Source organism: Watersipora subatra, chromosome 5 (assembly GCF_963576615.1).
Source record: "Watersipora subatra chromosome 5, tzWatSuba1.1, whole genome shotgun sequence".
NCBI lineage: Eukaryota > Metazoa > Bryozoa > Gymnolaemata > Cheilostomatida > Watersiporidae > Watersipora > Watersipora subatra.
Genome location: NC_088712.1, coordinates 48,983,146 through 48,994,652, shown reverse-complemented (window position 1 = coordinate 48,994,652; position 11,507 = coordinate 48,983,146).

The window sequence follows — 11,507 nt, the reverse complement described above, 5'->3', positions numbered from 1 at the left end:
AATGATCGGCAACTGGACCTTTAAGCGACAGTCAATAGGGCGACAGACACTTAGGCGAATCTTTAGGTTTGAAAGGCGACAACTTCAGACGGAAAAGCGACACAGCGGACAATCCGGCAATAATTCCAGACTGAAAGGCGACAAATAGGTTTGCTGTTTGGTTGAAGAATAGTACTGTACGTACTGTCAAGGAAGAAATTTTGAATAATTTAATTTTTTTAAGTACTTATGTTTATTTTAAATTTCTTATAATAATGAATATAAAAAGTAGGCTAATAATGATAATTTGATATTTAAATAACAGTATGAAATGTACTGTTTGTGTGAGTTTCCTTTGAGTGAAATACTACAATGTTCTATGGTTTTATGGTTCTATGTGTAATGGTTAGCCTCTGGACCTTGAGTTAAATTTCTCCCAAGACAAATTTTGACCGCAGACAAAGTGGCACTTCTGCCCCACAAAAATCAGACCGTTGCTATAAAGCAAAATTGAAATAGCAACTCAATCAATGGAGATGGGCACTACTATAGTTATCCTTGCAATTTGTTTTGACAGTAAGGCGTTGCTGTATCGATGAGCCCAAGTATCAAGTATTATTGAGATTATGAGGCCTACTATCTCTTGTGGGCAACTCTCTGCAGGTAATTATCTTATAATTGACAATAACACGCCAGTGGTTTGTTTCTAAGCGTCTGTGAACTCTATTTTTCTCCAAAGGTCAAAATAACAATTATTCCGTCAAGGCTTACTAGCTCAAGCAAAAATAACAATATGCTTATATACTTAGCCCTATTTGTTATGGCCTTACTAGGTTAAATGAGTACGTATCTGTTAGGCGTGTAGCAGTAGCTCTCACTGTAAACAGGGGCGGCTGAGTTAGCTCTCTTCTCTCAGGGCTTTATGGCTTCCTGGCTTGCCACCTCCTTTTGGGTGAATCGTGTTTGTTGAGTCTATCCTCGGCGAGCTGGTTGCTACTGGCTCCTTGGCTATCTTGGGCTTATGTTAATCCCCCTATCTTGGCTCTTCTTTGCGGCGCCCCTTTGCCGTCTGGCTCGCTGCCAGCTTCTCCTCTCCTGCTTGGCTCGCTGCCAGCTTCTCCTGCTCCTGCTTGGCTCGCTGCCAGCTTCTCTTGCTCCTGCTTGGCTCGCTGCCAGCTTCTCCTTTGCGGCTCCCCTTTGCCGTCTGGCTCGCTGCCAGCTTCTCTTGCTCTTTCCCTTGATTTTGCCCCTCTTTTATACTTGTCCTTGAGCCATTGTCGAATGTCATTGGTTGGTTGTGTTTTACTTGCGGTCTTTGCGTAAGCTTTTGTGTAATTTCTATTTCAGATTCCTTGCGGTGAGCTAAAATTCCTTACTGTGGTTGGGATTCCATGACGACAAGCGAATGAGAATGGAAAAATATTCTAAGTCCGGTAACAAATTGTACAAAACTGGCCATAACTCAAAAACTAACAATGGCAGCATTATAAAATTAATTTTACAGTAATCCTCGTCCTAAGACGCTACTAGCTAGCTAACTTATATGAAGCAAGAGAAACTATTATCATATTATGCCATTCTTTTTACAACCATTTCGTCAATATTTTCTCATAAAATACAATATCTGAGTTAATGAATAATTATACTATATTTTTCTACTGCTCTACAATACAACATTTTCTAGACTATAATGATGTTATAAGCTATAACTAAATATACTAAATAAAGTGTTGTAAATTATTCTTTCACTGATGGCTGGTTGCTGATCTGGTGCACGCCGGCTGCTTCTTCGCTCCAACAAGTCATAAATTTGGCTGGCTCCTGTAATATTGGCGATATACCTCCATTTTTGCCTGATACTCTGTAGAGTTGTTTGCTTCGCTGAATATCCATTAATAATTGTTGTAACCAGTTAGTCTCTTTCATATTAAGTGATGTTGATCAATAATAATCGTGATTTAGTAACAATTTTATGCTGTTTTTCATTCATTAAGCTTTTCATTATAATGATCAGACAACTCCCAATCGAACTGATGTCCCATATATTCACATTGCATCAGCTGTGATGGTTGGACAACTCCCAATCGAACTGATGTCCCATATATTCACATCGCATCAGCTGTGATAGTTGGACAACTCCCATGCTTGATATTTCCAGCAGCATAGCAATTGCCATATATTTCATGTCTGCTTATTGATGCATCACAGTGCTTACTGCAATGTTTTGCAGCAGTTGTGGTATTAGGTGATCCCACAATTTATTATTTCTTTTGACTTTTGGTCATCTATTGCTTCAAACCCTGACAGTACTGACAAACTATGAGACGCTGTCGTTGCGTACAATGCTTACAAATATTTTTGAAGCGTAGCTTTGACAGTGTTGTTTTATTTTTACGAACTTTTTTATAAATCAAAACAGAAACATGTATTTTAAATGCTATTTGTGGGATTTCTCTGATTACGTTAGCCCAGACATTCAACAAAATATTATGGCTGTTTCTATTTTTTAAATGCATCCAGCTTATTCAATTAAAACACCAAAACTTGTTTTTGTATCAGCACGTTTGTTCAAAACGGTTTTTCGGCTGAACTGTCGACAACTTTGTCTCCGATTGTTGAAATTCTAGAGTTATCTCACCTCGAGAAGAAATAGCTCTATGGTTTCGGTCGTCGAAATTCACAGTAGCCTGGAAGAGAAATTTGCTCTTTGTGTGAGATGAAAAGACAACTCCTATTATTGTGATTTCTCATTTACTTGCGGAAAGGATGATTTCCTTATCCTTGTCTCTTTACAATTATGATGATAACCCAATGTCATTATAATGCAGACTCAATCGGTTAAATTTTGATTCACACTGATCTGTTTGTTGAGATTTTATTTGAGCATGAAGAATGAAAGCTTTTTCTTACCAATGATATACAGCCTGGGCTGTATATCATTGTTCTGACATAGGCGTCTAAGGTACGTATATCCATAGTTTACTAACTTCTGCAGCTTGTCGCAAAAAGACTAAACGGCATCACAGAAAGCGTATAGAGAAATGATCTATTTTAATGCATAGTGTTGTAAACGTAAAAATAAAGCGAGATATTCTAAAGAACAAACTCTATGAAAGGAGTGGTGGCCATGAAAAAGACCGTGGAGGAGTAACTCCGAAGAGTTGTCTTATTTGGATGCTATCGGTCCCATGGACGTCAGGCTCATCAAGGCGCTCCGAACACCCGGCGCAGAAAAACATGGTGAACTGATCAAAGGGAAAAGGTGACGTAGCCAATATATATATATATATATATATATATATATATATATATATATATATATATATATATATATATATATATATATATATATATATATATATATAAAGAAGAGACTTCTGGGATAGTGGTTGACCTAGAAAAGATAACAGACGCCATTTATTAAGGTTTTTGCGGAGTGAACATTCTTCTATAATTTATTTCTTACCGTTCACTCATTGGAAGGCATTTTCTATGTTCATGGTTACATGTCAAAATATTCTAAGTTTCTGTTTTAATTAATTGTTAGTGGTTTAAGATTACTTAAACAATATTGTTTCCGTTTTTGTTCTACATTTTCTCGAGATAAAATTTTGTAATTAGCCCTTTTCGTTATCGAAATATGTCTTAATGTTTTTTTACACTTACTGTTCGTTACCCAGTATATGTAGAATTTCCTGGGCTTTTTGTTAGTGTTTAGATTGTTATGCTATAATGGCTCATTGTCTAGCAATAATTTTTTATTGTTCTGTATGTGAAAATTCTTAGAAACTCGGCAGTTAGCAAGACTATATGATTGGTCGGTTTGAACGATAACCGTCAATCTCTAGGCCAATCGCTTATGTAATATAAATACTGCCACTAATTTTTAGGCAGTTCAGCTAGGGTGTGACTCTTGAATTGGATGCATGATTAGTATTACTATAATAAAGTCGTTATTGTTGGAGAAATATCGTTTATAATCGTCACTAACAGCAAGCTCACACAAAATGACTACAAATAAATAGGATAATTAAATAATTATCCTTACAAGAGTTGTGTTCTCTCCTGTTGGTTTCAGCAGGTTACAGCGTTGGTTTCGGCGCACTTTGTTGGTTTCAGCAGAACGGAAGTGAGTTGGGTTCAGCTCCCTCCTGTTGGTTTCAGCAGGTTGTACAGTCAGCAGCGTTGGGTTCAGCGCACTCTGTTGGGTTCAGCAGAGCACAAGTGAGTTGGTTTCAGCTCCCTCCTGTTGGGTTCGGCAGGTTGTACAGTTGGCATCGTTGGTTTCAGCGCACTCTGTTGGTTTCAGCAGAACACAAGTGAGTTGGGTTCAGCTCCCTCCTGTTGGTTTCAGCAGGTTGTACGGTCAGCAGCGTTGGGTTCAGCACACTCTGTTGGGTTCAGCAGAGCACAAATGAGTTGGTTTCAGCTCCCTCCTGTTGGGTTCGGCAGGTTGTAGCGTTGACAGCGTTGGTTTCAGCGCACTCTGTTGGTTTCAACAGAACACAAGTGAGTTGGGTTCAGCTCCCTCCTGTTGGTTTCGGCAGGTTGTACAGTCGGCAGCGTTGGGTTCAGCGCACTCTGTTGGGTTCAGCAGAGCACAAGTGAGTTGGTTTCAGCTCCCTCCTGTTGGGTTCGGCAGGTTGTACAGTTGGCATCGTTGGTTTCAGCGCACTCTGTTGGTTTCAGCAGAACGGAAGTGAGTTGGGTTCAGCTCCCTCCTGTTGGTTTCAGCAGGTTGTACAGTCAGCAGCGTTGGGTTCAGCGCACTCTGTTGGGTTCAGCAGAGCATAAATGAGTTGGTTTCAGCTCCCTCCTGTTGGGTTCAGCAGGTTGTAGCGTTGGTTAAAGCGCAGAGAACTAGAGCTAGGGGTTGTCCCCACCCCACTCTTGCGAGTTTTCTTCACTATAGAGAAATTATATATGAGAATTATATATGAGAATATATAATTATATGAATATATATTATATGAGAATTCACTATGAGAAATGAAAAAGACTAAACGGCATCACAGAAAGTGTATAGAGAAATGATCTATTTTAATGCATAGAAATCAACCAGTCCTGATGCCATGTTACCCTTACAATTGCTTGAGATATTTGACCGAATCGCCATTGTCACTGATCCCGATGTAGTTTGAGACAATGAGGAGTGATTGACAATGAGGAGATCAGTGATATACAGCCCCCCCCCCCCCAGAGGGGCTGTATATCATTGATCACTCCTCATTGTCATTGATCACTCCTCATTATCATTGATCACTCCTCATTATCATTGATCACTCCAATGATATACAGGGGGCTGTATATCATTGGAGTGATCAACACCTCAAAGACCTTTGTGATAAATATTCAGCTGCAGATTAATGCTGCCATGTGCCACATCATATACCATATTTTGCATTTTAACACGCACTATGTATCTTTTTCTACACAACTATTTTAACAAAGGACTGCTTTCAGAAAATATTGGAAGATATTACATCTATAGACAGTTATCGACTAGAACTTTAATAACAGCTTTATTAAAGAGTGGTGCAAGTTCATTCAAGTACCTGCGTGTGATTGTGTATAATTATACTCCTGTAATTCAAATTATTTCTTCATGTAAGTTTTAGAATTAATAGAAAGTAGTATTCGGTTGCCAATTTATAACCTGAACCTGATCTCGTCATTGTGGATAGGAAAAAGACATTCTATCATTAGATAGGTTTATCTACATAAGTAGTATAAATCAGAATCAAGTCATTGTCGAAAAAAATTAATGCTGCAAACTATTGATATACATGTTTTTGAAAGCTTTATACGATAAAGATCAGCTTTACCATTTGTATAAATATACCAAAAAGCAAATTTATTAAAACGTATGAAGCTAAACTCAGATGTATGTATTTATTTTCATACTGCAATTAGAACAAGAGTATACATTAATTAGAGAGTTACTCCTGAAGGTCAAAATACATGATACATGAGCCAGCAATAGTTTGATTCGACAACAGGGGTAAGCTAGTGACTTAAGAATGCACCGCTTCAAAGGGTTAAAAAGTTGGAACCTTTATGATGTCATATATTAGGCGGTAAGGAATCTCAGACTCTTGCCATACTGATAAGCAACTTGCCAGTTTTCACAATCAGTCAAAGGAGAAAGTAAAAAAGAAAGTAGTGACTGTCTAAATGACTTCTGAGTGTGTAGAGTTGACAAACTCTAGAGTTAAATTTGTGGAAAAGGATGAATAGAAAAATAGTTGCGCGATTGAAAACATATTAATCTCAGCAGTTTCTTTTTAATAATAACCATCTCAACTAAATGAACATTTAGTACATTCATTAGTACAATATGAAATTCTACTGTGTGTAAAAGAATAATGTAATCAGATTAATGTATATATAAGCAGGTAATAGATGCCAAGGATATAAGGTGGAGAAATGCGTGAAAAATGTACTAATGCAAGATTTCCGATCTGGGCATCAATAATGTGGGTGTCTTGTTAGTGTTCACTACTAATTCACAACAACATAATAGGACTTAATATTTTGAATTAGCACTGCCCTCAGAATTGTATCTTCAAAATCCAGACTTGTCACCTGTTTGTCATCACCACGCCATCCACCAGTATTGTGGTGGATGGCGTCCACCTGCATTTAGCCAAGCCAGAGCCGAGTCAAGCCAAAGCTGAGTCCAAGCCGAACTGGGCCCAGCCAAGCAGAACAGAGGCGGGGCCTACCAGCTATATAAGCATGAACATTTGCAGTAGAGAAGAGCTGTTCTGGGCCTGTTCATTGCCTGTTACTTGAGCATTATTGTACAACTTATGAATTAAGCAGAACATATATGTATAAACTCATGTGCCGAGTCTTGTACTAGTGGAGGAAAGTGAAGGTCGCACAAAACCTTTACAGTATAATGTCGTAACAAATTGTAGTCGAAACCAAGACGACTAAGAGGTAGCAGAGGCATAGGAAACTCGGTAAGAAAAATAAGAACCATAATAAATAATTATGTGAGAACAAAAATGTTCTCGAATGCTGGTGTATTTATGTACGTTGACCATAAAATGAATTAAGTCAGTACTCATCTTCCAGCCTAAGTATTAAAAGCAAGCGGTGATACGAAGTTTAGTTGAATTTGAGCGTGGCATTGTTCCATCTGGAAAAAATCTAGTTCTTATCCAAAAGGTTCTGGAGAGCCACGATATACGACATATACGGTAGAAGGAGTTTTCGTTCCTATCCTAAAAGTCTCTTTTCCGCTTTAACTCGCTACAACCAGCAATTTTTTTTCCGTTGCCATCCCGTGGGTACATGTACTTGATTGAGACAATAATAACTAACGATCATTTATTGAGAATACTCGGAATACACAGTGCATCGTCTTCATTGATAATTAAGAGCGGTGTATTGTTATATAATCATTTTGCCACCAGCCTGAGGTGAGTAGTTGTTGGGTGGAGCATTGTTGTAAATTGATGAAACAACAACTAGTGCATCGCTAGCCTGTGTCTTAGCCCTTGCATGGCTTGTATACAGGCTAGTCCATCATAGAAGGAGAACACAAAAGTCAGTAACAAATGTTGGGGAACTTTATGTTCTCCTTCTTTGGTGGGCTGGACACATCCCAAGAATTAGTTTTTATATTACAAAACATTTACGTCAACATCCCAAACACCCACCTTTCTTTTTCCTTGTTAATATTATTGTTTGTTGTGTGACATTCTGATTATGGTGCCAAACTTTCGATTGTGACTGCTCAGATTTATTATGACTGAAGGTTAACATAAATCTTAGTCAATCAATAATCAGTACAGACCCGGCCAAAAGTGACTGCAATGTAACAGTATTTATACCCTGCACAACATTACCGACTTATATTAAACGACTGCATCTGTAACTTTTTTACTTGTCAGCATCAATCTTTAGAACAAGATTGCACGGGTCAGTAGAGATGCAATATAGTTTTAGATGTTTCTCAGCAGTAGTCTGAGCCAAATACTGGTATTATTTTCGAAACTATTATTACAGTTTCCATGTTGTTTCTTACTTATTGTTTTGTCACGTGATGTTCTCATGTGAGTTGAAAGGCCAATAAAAGGCTCAATATAAAACCTCCCATAGTACTAGTTTATGACAAACACTACGGGTTTACCGAAGACCCCGTATCAAATATAGATGCTCACTACTTTAGTTTTGTTTCGGCTTGGTATAATTGTCTATTCGTAATCTTATCATGTGACCCATACTTCGCGAATAATTTCTGCAGCATTTATCGATTATCACAGGTGACCAACAGGCTCGTCATGGTTATCAGACAATGATATGTACTTATTCGAACTAAGATTAAAGTATTAAATTTTCACGGTAGATTATAAGATATCAGTGCTGAAAGTGACAGCATTACAATGACGATAAAATAGACGCGTAAAAACAATAGACATGGTTTTATTGAATACGTGAAGTATATTTGTAAAAATATTTCGACGAAGGAGGTTGCGTGAAAGTGTAAACAGTAGCCATCTTGTACAACTATGTCCCACTTGAGCCGATTTTGAAAGAAATTCTGAAAGGTTTTGTGATGAACTATTCGTCCTTTAGCTTTTAAGAGCTTTTAATCACATTTCCACCTATTTTGAACCTACAACACAGCAGAGTAAGACATGGTGAATCTGTTGATACCAAATAACTGGAATGCGAATATTGTTGCAAGTCAACCTTTAACCTTCAGTCTTAATAAATCTGTGCAGTCACAACCGAAGGTTTGCCACCGCAATCAACCTATCACACAACAAGCAATAATGTTAACAAGGAAAAAGAGGGACGAGTGTTTTGGATGCTGACGTAAATGTTTCCAAATAAAATTATCCTTGTAATAAATAAGCCTAATAAACAATAAGACCACCCAAAAAAAACTAGCCTATCACAAAAGAAGAGCACTAAGTTCAATTGTTGCTGAACTTTGTGCTCTCTCCATGTGATGGTCTGGCCTGTATGCAAGCCAGACTAAGTCTTGTTGTTAGTTACTGTTTTACAAGGCTTCACTCAACAACTACTCACCTCACCTCGGGCTGGTAGCAAAATGAAGACGATGTACCATTCTAAATAAATTATGGTTATTCATTATTTTCTATATCAATTACACGCAGGATCGAAGTGAGAGAGAATTAAGCACCATGTTGCGAGACCTTTAGGATAACAACAAAAATTTTCTCTACTGTATATACTGTATGCCGCGACCACAGGACTCTTTGGATAGGAACTAGATTTTACCATACCATTCGAGAGGGTTCCGTGACCAAAACCGGAAACAGATATCCTAGTTTCAAACAAACAAGTTTATTTGTGGTTCTGGTTTGTGTGTCTACTGAATTATATCTTTTGATGTCTGCATAAAAACCCTAACTGCTGCTGCTAAATATTCAACATATATAAAACAACCAGGGTTGTGGTCGATTAACAATATACAGTAATAACTGCATTGAATAACTCATTAAAGTATTAATTAGCAGTCTAATGTAATGCATAATTCTTAGAAATTTCAATTCAAAATTTAATAATTAGTGCATTTTTTTCTGCAAATAATTTATTAAATCAGTCATTAATGAAGTTTAATCAAATGCTCATTTGATAATTTTGCGCGTAATTCAGCTTTGGAGCAAATTTTGTTGACTAATTCAATCATGAATGCATTTATTTGTCAAATGAATTCGGTAATTTGATGCATAAGTCAAATTAATTGCTATTTAATTTAATAAACTTGGAATGCAATTATTTTACAAATTATTGGGTTAATTTAATGCATAATTTTCTTTGAATATGTAATAATTTGTTAATTTAATTAGTACCACGTAACAACGGATAAATATATATATATATTTATACACCGTAAATCCTCTGTTTGAACGCCACCTCTATTTGAAGGCCACCTCTATTTGACAGCCACTATGAGAGAATGGTTAAAAAATAGATCGCCACCCTCTATGTGACTGTCACTTTGACAATCTCTGATCTTTATGAGTTCATTATATCAAATGATCAGTAAAAAGTGTCCACAAAATCGTATTAGTAATGAATCGTTTATATCAATAACAATCAATTATCTCGTCGTCACACTTCAAAGCTTTTAGCTTGTTTTTGTTGAAACTTTGAAAGCAACACCATGGAAATAATTAATAACTGTCTCAGGCTGATAGTAGCTTCTTTTTCAACGCGGTCTTGATACTTTGAAGTTCATCTTTCCAAAAATGGTTTACATTTGCCATGTTACAAATGTTACGTTTAACGAGCACAACTTTTATGCGTTGCATTTGCGCTAAATGCAACTCGTAAAAGTTGGACACTAATATCGACTAGTTCAGCAGTGCAGAAAAAGAGATGTGGTCAGAAGACATTGTCGAAAGTATTGGACAACTAAATGTTCGTTCCATCGAAAGCAACAATCAAAACACAGCTATCCGAGCAAACAATGAAAATATTTTTGTTTTAGAAATGTCAAGTTTGGTTTCTGCATGTAATGTAAGTATTGTTCGTTTATGTCACCTGTTCATGATTATATATTTGTGGCATTTAATAAATTATGATTATATAACTTATAAATTTGCAGACTTACAGCGTATTGTTTGATAGCATTATTGCAATAATCTGATCTTACAATTGATTGACCCTCGTAACTCCCCTTCTATTACACATGAAAAGCTAGTACTGACGGCAAACTGTAACAAACATCAAGATTGTAGTGAGTTTTTATGCAACATTGGTAAATACAAATATAAAATAAAACATGTCCTCAAAATTAGAATTAAATAAAAATGGAAAGCTCGAACAATTTACTTAGCAGGACACGGGCTATAATATCATCGTAGGTTAATTGCAAGCAATAAATATCAACTTATAGAGATATTTTTGGTTTTTCAAAGCATTATTTATTAAGAGATCTTTGACAAGTTGGAGGTAAGTTAACAGATTTAATGCATCCAAAAGGTTTAATATCGCTCCACCGGAAAAAAGAAGGCAAAATGTAGGTGGCATTTGCTTCGCTCGTAAAAGAACTAAATTTATTTTCCCAAAATTCAGACTAACCATTCTAAAAATACAAAGCCAGCCTCTATTTGAACGCCACTTCCAATTGACCGCCACTATAGAAGAATGGTTGAAACATAGTGCAATAGTGGTCGATTAGAGGTTTTACGGTATATAAAGATAGTGGGTGTGGCCTGTTAGTTTGAAAACTGGCGAGTTCTATATACACTTCCATCGGTTGTGCACACTCTCATGCACACTTACACAGCACCGGTTAAGTTAATTGTAGTTGATAAATACATAAAAGAATGCGCACAGCGAAATTATCCAGTTTTTTAAGGTGTAATCACCTTAATGAAAATGATATCATGTAGCCCATACAATGACAAATCTATATACATGTATATATTAGTAGTATGTAGAGAGCAGATCTACACAAAAAAGTGACGGATCCAGCGGGGGGATAGAAAAAGGGGGTTGCGAATTAAATTGGCTAGGGGTGTAGATTGAATTGGGTG